The sequence below is a fragment of the Penaeus monodon genome, chromosome 5 (assembly GCF_015228065.2).
Source record: "Penaeus monodon isolate SGIC_2016 chromosome 5, NSTDA_Pmon_1, whole genome shotgun sequence".
Taxonomy (NCBI): Eukaryota; Metazoa; Arthropoda; class Malacostraca; order Decapoda; family Penaeidae; genus Penaeus; species Penaeus monodon.
This window is the reverse complement of record NC_051390.1, coordinates 43,318,621-43,329,152: the sequence shown is the minus strand read 5'-3', so window position 1 is coordinate 43,329,152 and position 10,532 is coordinate 43,318,621.

Sequence of the window (10,532 nt, the reverse complement as noted above, 5' to 3'; positions counted from 1 at the left end):
ATCCCCCCTGCAGTCCCGTTTCCTGGGGAAAAAGCCTAAATGCTAGTCCGACTTTCCCCCATCCCCCCCCCCCCTTCCTCCCCTCCTACCTCCTCTACCTCCCTTCACTTCTTGTAACTCCGGAATTTCCTACACTTTTTGCCCACCTTTTTCCATTCCATTTTTCCCTCTTCCCCCGCCCTCTACTGCCTTCCACCCCTTCCAATTCTCTTCCCCCCTTCTCCCTCCCTCCCCCCCTTTCCTTCGATAATTTCTTCCCTTCCCTCTCCTCTCTTCCCCCTCCATTCACTCCCCAACTGAGGGGAGCTTTTGAGAGGGAAGCCCTTTTTCTTTGTCTACATTGGAAAGGGGATATAAAAATCAACAGCGAGGAAACTGGGGTTTAAGGGGTTAAGGGCCCGGAATCAACGAGGGGGGGACAAGGGTGGGGGTCCGGAGGGGGGGGGGGGGAAGGGGCCCGGGATTAGGGGGAGAGGGATTTCGGGGATGGGGCGATAAGAGGGGCCTAAGGGAATTAGAACGGTAAAAATATATGAAAGGGGTGTCCGCTGAGATGTTTTAAAAAAAAATAAAATTTTAAAGCTGAAAATAACCTTGATCTAGATACTTTATTTTGAGCAACAGGAAAATGTCATTCCTTTTAACCCCAATAAATTGACATTTGACACGCTGAAAAGGTTTTTTCTGGGCCCTGAAAAAAAATTTATACAGAAAGGACCATTGATTATAAATTAAAGATTATTTTTTTTCTCTCTCTTTTCTCTCTCTCTCTCCTCTTTCTTCTTTTCATTCTTCTCTCCTCTCTCTCTCTCTCTCTCTTATTATATTATATATATTATTTTATAATAATTTTATAAAATTATATATGTGTGTGTGTGTGTGTGTGTGTGTGTGTGTGTGGTGTGTTGTTTTTGTGGGTTTGTTTTTTGTTTTTGTGTGCGTGTGTGTGTGTGTGTGTGTTGTGTGGTGCGCGCGGGTGTGTTGTGTGGTGTGTGGGGTGGGTGTGTACGTGTGTGTGTGTGTGGGGTGTGTTGTCTGGGTGTGTGGGGTGTTGTGGGTGGTGGTGTGTGTGTGTGTTGTGTTGTGTGTGTATGCATATGTATTATATATAAAATATTTATTATTATTTAATATAATTATATTATATAATATTATAAAATAAATATATATTATATATATTTTATTTATTTTTAATTTTCATATTATTGTTTGCGTGGTGGTGTTATATATATGTTGTATTATTTATATATATATATATATTTTTTTTATATAATTAAAATTTTATAATATTATATATATATATAAATCAAATATATAATAAAATTTTAATATATATATATATATTATATATATTATATATATATATATATATATATATATATTAATACACACACACAACCACCAAAACCAACAAACATACACCACACACCACCACCACAACAACACACACACACATATATATTATATATATATTAATATATATATATTATATATATAATTTATATATATTTTAAAATGTATAATATTATATATATTATATTTTATATATATATTTTATATATAATATATATTGTTATTTATATATTTATACATTATATGTATTGTTATATTATTATATGTTTATGTATGTATTATAATACACATACATTATATAAATTTTAAAAACATATGTATAGTATTTGTTATGTATATATAACATATATTGTGATATAAAATGTAGTATGACATAAGAAATACGCATTTTGTCAATAATATATATATATATATTATATATATATATATATTTTATATAATATATAATATATTATATTAAATTTAAAATAAATATAATATATTATTAATATATAACTTATATATATATTTTATATATATGTTTGGTGTGTGTGTGTATCTATCTTCTAAATCTTTTATCTACCCTCTCTCTCTCTCTTCTCTCTCCCCTTCTCTTCTCTCTCTCTCTCTTCTCTCGCCTCTCTCTCTCTCTTAATATTTTAAAATAATATATATTTTTTAATATAATAATATAATATATTGTATTGTTATTGTATATAATAAAATATACATATGTAAGCATATGTATATATATAATAATAAAATTAAAATAATATATTATATTTTATATAATATATATTATATATATTATATTATTATTTAATATTAATACACACCCCACACACACACACAAAACACACACATCACTCACACACACACACACACACAACACACACAACACACACACCACCACACCACAAAACCAAAAATATTAATATATTTATATATAAATTATATATTATAATATATGTGTGTGTGTGTGTGTGGTGGTGTGTGGTGTGTGTGTGTGTGTTGGGGGTTTTTTAGTATATACTATATTATGTATTATATATATTTATGTATATATAATAATATAGTGTATGTTATACGATATTGTACATTTGACACGGATTATGAAATGTGTATAATATTCTATATATGTCATTCCCTTTTTAATCCCAATAAAATTGGCAGTTGACACATGATGCAAAGGTTTTTTAGGACCTGAAACACATACAGTAAGGACCATTGATTATATATTCTAATGTATTATTAGTATGTATATGTATGTATATATATATACATATATGTATATGTACATATATACATACAGTATGTATATGTATGTATATACATACATACATGTGTATGTTATTTTCTGTATGAAATATGTATATACGCATATATGTACATTTGTACACGGATATATGTAACAATATGTATATATATGTACATATATGCCTAACTATACACTATATACATATATATATATATTATTTTTTTTTATATATATATATATATATATAAATATTATGTATATATTGTGTTTTATGTATGTCATATTTGTTTAATAAAATATATATGCTATGCTATTTGTGTTATATTTTGAATATATACTAGTATACATGTATATATTATTTGTATATAGTATACCCCAAAAAAGGGGGGCGCGGGGGCCGAAGGGTTAGAGCTCGGACTCCGCTGTCACGAGGGCAGTTGGTTGGGGTTTGAGTCACCCGCCCGGGGTTTTTTCCCCCGGGGAGGAAATTCACCCGTTGCCTACCTGCCACGGATGGGAAGCCAGCCCAAGTCAGGCTGGTCCCAAGCCCGAAAATAGGGAATGATTTCCTTTAAAAAAAAAAAAAAAAAAAAAAAAAAAAAGGGACACCAGCACTCTCCGTAAAAAGGAAATACCCCACCACGTACCCCTCCAGGCATCACAACTGAAAAATACAATAAGATCTGCTGTACCACGGTGGCTCAGACATGAACCCACCCTTAAAAGAAGATACCCACCAACCACCACACACATACCTACAATAATAATATTATATATCATATTATACATATATTAATTTATATAATTTTATATATATTATATATATTTAAAATGTGTGTGTGGTGTGTGTGTGTTTTTGTGGTGTGTGGTTGTGTGTGTCTATTTACCTATATGTATATGTATATATAATAATATGTTGTATATGTTTGTATATATATTCACATTAAAATACAGATAAAACGACTGACACTGTTGTATCCACTTAAATACAAGAAAATATTAACGGAAAAAAGAAAGAGCAAAAGAAAATTTATAATAAAATACATCAAAGGGACCGGCATGGTATGCAGATTTATCCGTATCTGAATTATTTCGGTGCAGAAATTCAATCAGCGCCGAATGCAGTGCCTGAGAAAAGGCGTTCTGGCGGACAGCTGCCGCGGTGTTGTGCTTGGACGCAGACTACCGAAAATAGAAGGTATTAAAACGTGCAGTTCTAATTGCGACATTTCTTACTTAGGTTAAATAAATAAACACTGGTACAGAAAAAAAAAAAAAATTGAGATTATATTCTTATCAATACATGTTGTGTATAGATTGTGTTATTATGGGTAGTGATTATTGTATAGAAAATATTGAGATATATTTATATTACAATAAGTGGGGTTTTACGTGTGTATATATTGGATAGTGTATGTTTTGGGATATTGTTTTATATATATATATTAATATATTATATAATTTATATATAAATATATATATAATATTAATATTTAATTAAAAAAACATATAATATATATTTATATATATATATATAATATATATATATATATATATATAAATATATATGTTGATGGTGGTGTGTGTGTGTGTGTGTGTGGGGGTTTTTGTGTGTGTATGTTGGGTGTACCTAAGGGGTGTCATTGTTTAACTAATTCATTTATGAAAATTTTCTTATGAACATATTACATACATTGGTGTATATATATGTATAATAATATTATTTTATAATATATATATTATATATATATATTATAATTATAATATTATATATATAGTATAAGCATGCATATATATACATATATAATTTTTTATAATTTTTTATATCATTAAAATTTTTAATAATTTTATATATATTTTATATATAATAATTATATATATATATAATATAATTATATATTATAATATTAATTATTATTTAAATAGAGAGAAGAGAGAGAGAGAGAGAGAGAGAGAAGAGACGAGAGAGAGACGACAGAATTAAATAATCCACAAAAGTATTGGTACAGTATAAAGTCTATTACACAAAAAACACACAATCACCAAACACAAACACACACATACAACATACATCATATAATATTTTAATATAATAATATTATTTATATAATATATATATTATTTTTATATATATATAAAATATTTTATATATATATGTATAATATATATATATATTATATATATATTATATATATATATTATATATATTAAAATGTAATTTTTTTTATATATTTTATATTATATATATATATATAATATATATATATATTATTTGTGTAAAATATTTTGTATGTTGGGACATAAATGAATAAAACGCATATAGTGCATAATATTTTATATATTATATATATATAATATTTTATATATATTTTATAATATATATAATATATATATAATTTAAAAAATATAATTTTATTAAAAAATAATTATATATATATATATATAATTATAATATAATATATTGTTTTTCGGTGTGGTGTAAACTATCTATCTAAACTATCTATCTATCTATCTCTCTCCTCTCTCTCTCTCCCCCTCTCTTCTCCTCTTCTCTCTCTCTCTCCTCTTTTCTTTCTCTTCCCCTCTCCTCTCTCTATATATATATTTATAATATATTATTAAAATATATAAAATATATAATATATATATATGTAATTTTATATGTGTATATATAAAATTATATACAATGTTTATGCATATGGTAAAATTTTATATATACATAAATTTTATTATAAAATATATTATATTATATATATATATATATATATATATAAATATAATATTATATATATATATATATTATATAAACACACACAAAACACACACCCACACCATACAAATCACACACACACCACAACACACACCACACACACACACACAAAACACACACACACCCACACACATTTTATATATATATAAAAATAAAATATATATTATATATATTTTTATATTGTGTGTGTGGGGTGTGTGTGTGTGTGTTGTGTGTTTGGGGTTGGGGTGTGGGGTGTGTTTTATGTATATACGTATTATATGTATGTTAAAATATTTTGTATAATATATTACATATATGGGTATGTAAATACGCTATTTTTGTACATTTGTACAAAGGATATAAAATTTAAAAATGTGTATATATTGTACATATTATGTATTCCCTTTTTAAAAACCCCCAAAAAAATTGGCAGTTGAAAATATGCAAAAAGGGTTTTTTTGGGCCGAAACACAACAGTAAAGGGCCTTGAATTTTATATTCTAATGTATTATTTGTATGTAAAATTTTATGTAATTTTATATTTCATATTTAAGGGCCTAATACTACAGTAATTTTATAGTTTATAATACATACCTACATTGTATGTATAAAGCATTTTATAAATATGTATATACGCATATATTCATTTTTTACACGGATATTGAACAATATGTAATTTTATGGAAAAATTCATATATCTAAAACCATATAAAACATATATATAATTTTTATATTTTATTATATATTTTAAAAATTTATATACATTATATTTATATATGTTTTTGTTATAGGATACATATTTAGGGGTTTTTAAAATACATATTATCATATGCAATTTTTGGGGTATATATTTTATAAATATACATAGTATACATGTATTATATATTTGTATATATGTATACCACAAACGGGGCCGCGGGGGCCGAATGGTTTTGAGCGTCCGGGCTCCAACTGTCCCCGACGGCAGTCCCGAGTTTTTAGGGTTCGAGTCACCGGCCGGGGCGTTGTTCCCTTTTGGGAAGGAAATTCCCTCATTGGCCCCACCTACCCCCTGGGTGGGCAAGCCAGCCCCCAAATCAGTGCTGGGCCCCCAAACCCGGGTAAAAAAAGAGAATGATTTTCCCTTTAAAAAAAAAAAAAAAAAAAAAAAAAAGGGAAAACCAGCCCTCTCCGTGGAAGGAACTGGGGGGCCCTAGCCCGTAAAATCACTCCAAGCATCACAACATGAAACTACAAAATTGTATCTGCTGTGACCAAAGGGGGCTCGACTGAACCAACCCCTTTTTAAAAAAGATACACACACACACACACCCCAACACATTTCACATACATATATATTATTATATATATATACATATTTACATATATATATATATTTTATATATATATATATATATTATATATATATTGTGGGGTGGGGTGTGGTTGTGTGTGTGGTGTGTGGGGTGTGTTTTGTGGGGTGTCCCCATTTACCCCATATTATTGTTTTTATAAAAAATATTTGTAAATGTTTGTATATATTTCACATTAAAAAACAGATAAAAAAGACTGGAAAACTGTTGTATCCAAATTAAATACAAAAAATATTAGGAAAAAAAAAAAGAGCAAAGAAAAAATTTAAAAAATAAATACATCCAAAGGGGCCGGCATGGTATGCAATTTATCCGTATCTTAATTATTTCGGTCAAATTCCCTCCCGCGCCGAATTCGTGCCTGAGAAAAGGGGTTCTGGCCCGGAAAAGCTGCCGGGGGGGGGTTTTTTGGGTTGGGGCGCGACTGAATTTCCCATAAAAAAAATGGTATTTAAAACTGTGGGAAGTTTCGTAAATTTCGAAAATTTCTTACTTTGGTTAAAAAATAAACACTTGAAAAAAAAAATTAATTTTTATTTTAAAATTTCTATCTTTTTTTTTTTCGTGTTATTAAAATATTTTATTATTGTTGGAAAAATTTAAAATTTTCCCCATTATCATTACTTTTTTTTACAGTTAAAATATTTTATTAAATATTAATTATAAAATTTTAAAATTATTACTATTATATTATATTATTTTATAATTTATAATATCATTATTTATTTTAAAATAAAAATCTTCCAAAATTTTTGTAAAATGCCCATTTTCTATCTACCCATATTTATTATTATTAATTTTTTATAAATATATATAACAATTAAATAAAATAAAATAAAATTATATAATTAAAGGGTTTTGGGGGGTTTTTTGGTTTTTTTTTGGGGTTTTTTTGGGGGGGAAAACCCTTTGGGTGCATTGTTTCCAATATTTTATTTATGTTATTTATTTGCCTAATAATTTTGGGGGGGGGGGGGATTTTAAATTTTTAAAAATTTATTATTTATTATTTTTTATAATATCAAAAAAATAAAAATGTAATGCCCCGGGAAAAATTACCCCAATAATATTTTTATTTTATTTTTTTTTTCATTTATATTATTATTTTTTTATTATTTTTCTTTATTTTTTTTTTTCTTTTTTATTAAATGATTCTTTTATTTTATTTTTTTGGGGAAAACCCCGGGGGCTATTATTTCCAAAAGTAGTGGGTTTGTTTTTTTTAAAATATTAAAAAAAAAAAAAAAAAAAAAAAAAAATATATATATATATATATATATTAAATATATATTAAAATATTAATATAAATATATATAAATATTTTTATATTATATATATATATTAGATTTTATATATATCTAAATATTTTTATTATATTATATAAAAAAAATTAAAAAAAATATATATTTTATAAAAATTTTATTTTTAAATATCTGTTGGGGGTGTGGGGGTGTGTGTGTGAGGGTAAACAATCTTAGACTAGGGTAGAGAAAACCCAATACATTTTCAAAAAATCATTTTAAGCATTGTGTTTCTCTACCATTATATAAAATGCAACATTAGATAAATAAATAGATAAAAAATAATCAATATATATTTTACATATATATATATATAAAAAATATTATATATATTAATATATATATATATATATATATAATATATTAATATATTTAAAATTTTATATATATATAATATATATATATTAAATATATATCTCTCTCTCTATATATATATATATATATATATATATATATTATATATTTTATTATATATATATATTATATATGTTTATGTATGTATGTGTGTGTGTGTGTTTGTTTGTATGTATGTGCCCTGTTTGTGTATATACATTATACTGTCCAATCTTTTGTGTATTATTTAATATCTGTCTGTCCTCTCTCTTTCTCTCTTCTCTCTCCCCCTTCCCCCTTTTCTCTCTCTCTTCTTTAAATATATATATATAATTAAAATTTATATATATATTTTAATTTTAAAATAAAAAAAATTTTAAATTTATATATATAAATTAATATATATATTATAAAATTAATATATGTATTATAAAATAAAATATATATATGTTATATTCTCATTATACTATATTTTTAATATATAATATTATATATTAATTATATTATATTTTAATATATAATATTTTTAAAATTTTATATATCTATTAACCACACATGTATGTAATATGTTCATAAGTATAATATTCAAAAATAAATATAGTTAAAAAACTGACCAACTCTATGGTCCCCCACACTACACACACCAAACACACACACACAACACACACCACACCCACACATAATATTTTAAAATATTTTTATATTTTTTATATATATATTATATATATATATATTATTCACACACATATCTTTTATAATATATAATATATATATATATATATAATATAAAATTATTATAATATATATATATTATTATTATATATTAAAATTTATATATATTAATAATTAATATATAATTATAATAAAAATTTATAATATATATTATATATATATACATTATACACATACATACACATATCCATATATATACACATCGTATACACACCACATGTATATGTATATATGAATATATATCTCAATACTTCTATCACTACATCCATATCCTATATAACACACGTTACACCCCACTTTATATGTATATTGAATTTATCTCAATTTTTTTTTTTTTTTTCTGTCCCCAGTGTTTATTTTTTTAACCAAAGAAAGAAATGTCGCAATTCGAAATTTGCCCCTTTTAAATACCTTTCTTTTATCGTGCATCATCTGCGTCAACACAACCCGCGGCAGCTTCCCCAAACGCCTTTTCTCAGGCACTGCATTCGGCGCTGATTGAATTTCTGCACCGAAATAATTCAGATACGGATAAATCTGCATACCATGCCGGTCCCTTTGATGTATTTTATTATAAATTTTCTTTTGCTCTTTCTTTTTTCCGTTAATATTTTCTTGTATTTAAGTGATCAAAGTGTCATCGTTTTTTCGTTTTTAAAAGTGAATTTTAAAAACAAACATATACACATATTTTATTATACATATACATTGGGAAAAAACACAACACACAACCACACACCCACACCCACCACACCACACACACATTATATATTATATTAATATATATAAATTAATTATTATGTATATATATGTTATAATTATTATAATATGTATGTGTATGTGTGTGTGGGGGTGTGTGTGGGGTTCTTCTTTTAACGGAGGTTCATGTCTGAGCCACCTGGTCAAGCATGATACTTAATTGATTTTTATTTGTGATGCTCTTGGAGTGATACGTGGTAGGGTTCCCCTTCCTTTTCCCCGGGGGTGCGGGTTTCCTTTTTTTTTTTTTTTTTTTTTTTTTTTAAAGGTTTATTCTCTCTATTTTATCCGGCTTGGGGCCCGCACTACTTTGGGGTGGGTTGCCCTCCAGTGGGTAGGTAGGCAATCGAGGTGAAGTTCCTTGCCCAAGGGAACACGCGCCGGCCGTGACTCGAACCCCGAACTCAGACTGCCCTCGTGACAGTCTGGGTCCGAGCTCTAACCATTCGCCCCCCCGGCCCCCTTTGTGTTATACATATATAAAATATTTATACATGTATACATAGTATATATACATATATTACAAAAAGCATAGCATAATTGTATATAAACATAAATATGTACTACTATAAACACACATATAACATAAATATTATATATATTATATTATATAATAATATTATATTTTTATGTATATATGTGTATAGATATATGCATATATGTACATATATATACATATTGTTACATATATCCGTGTACAAATGTACATATAT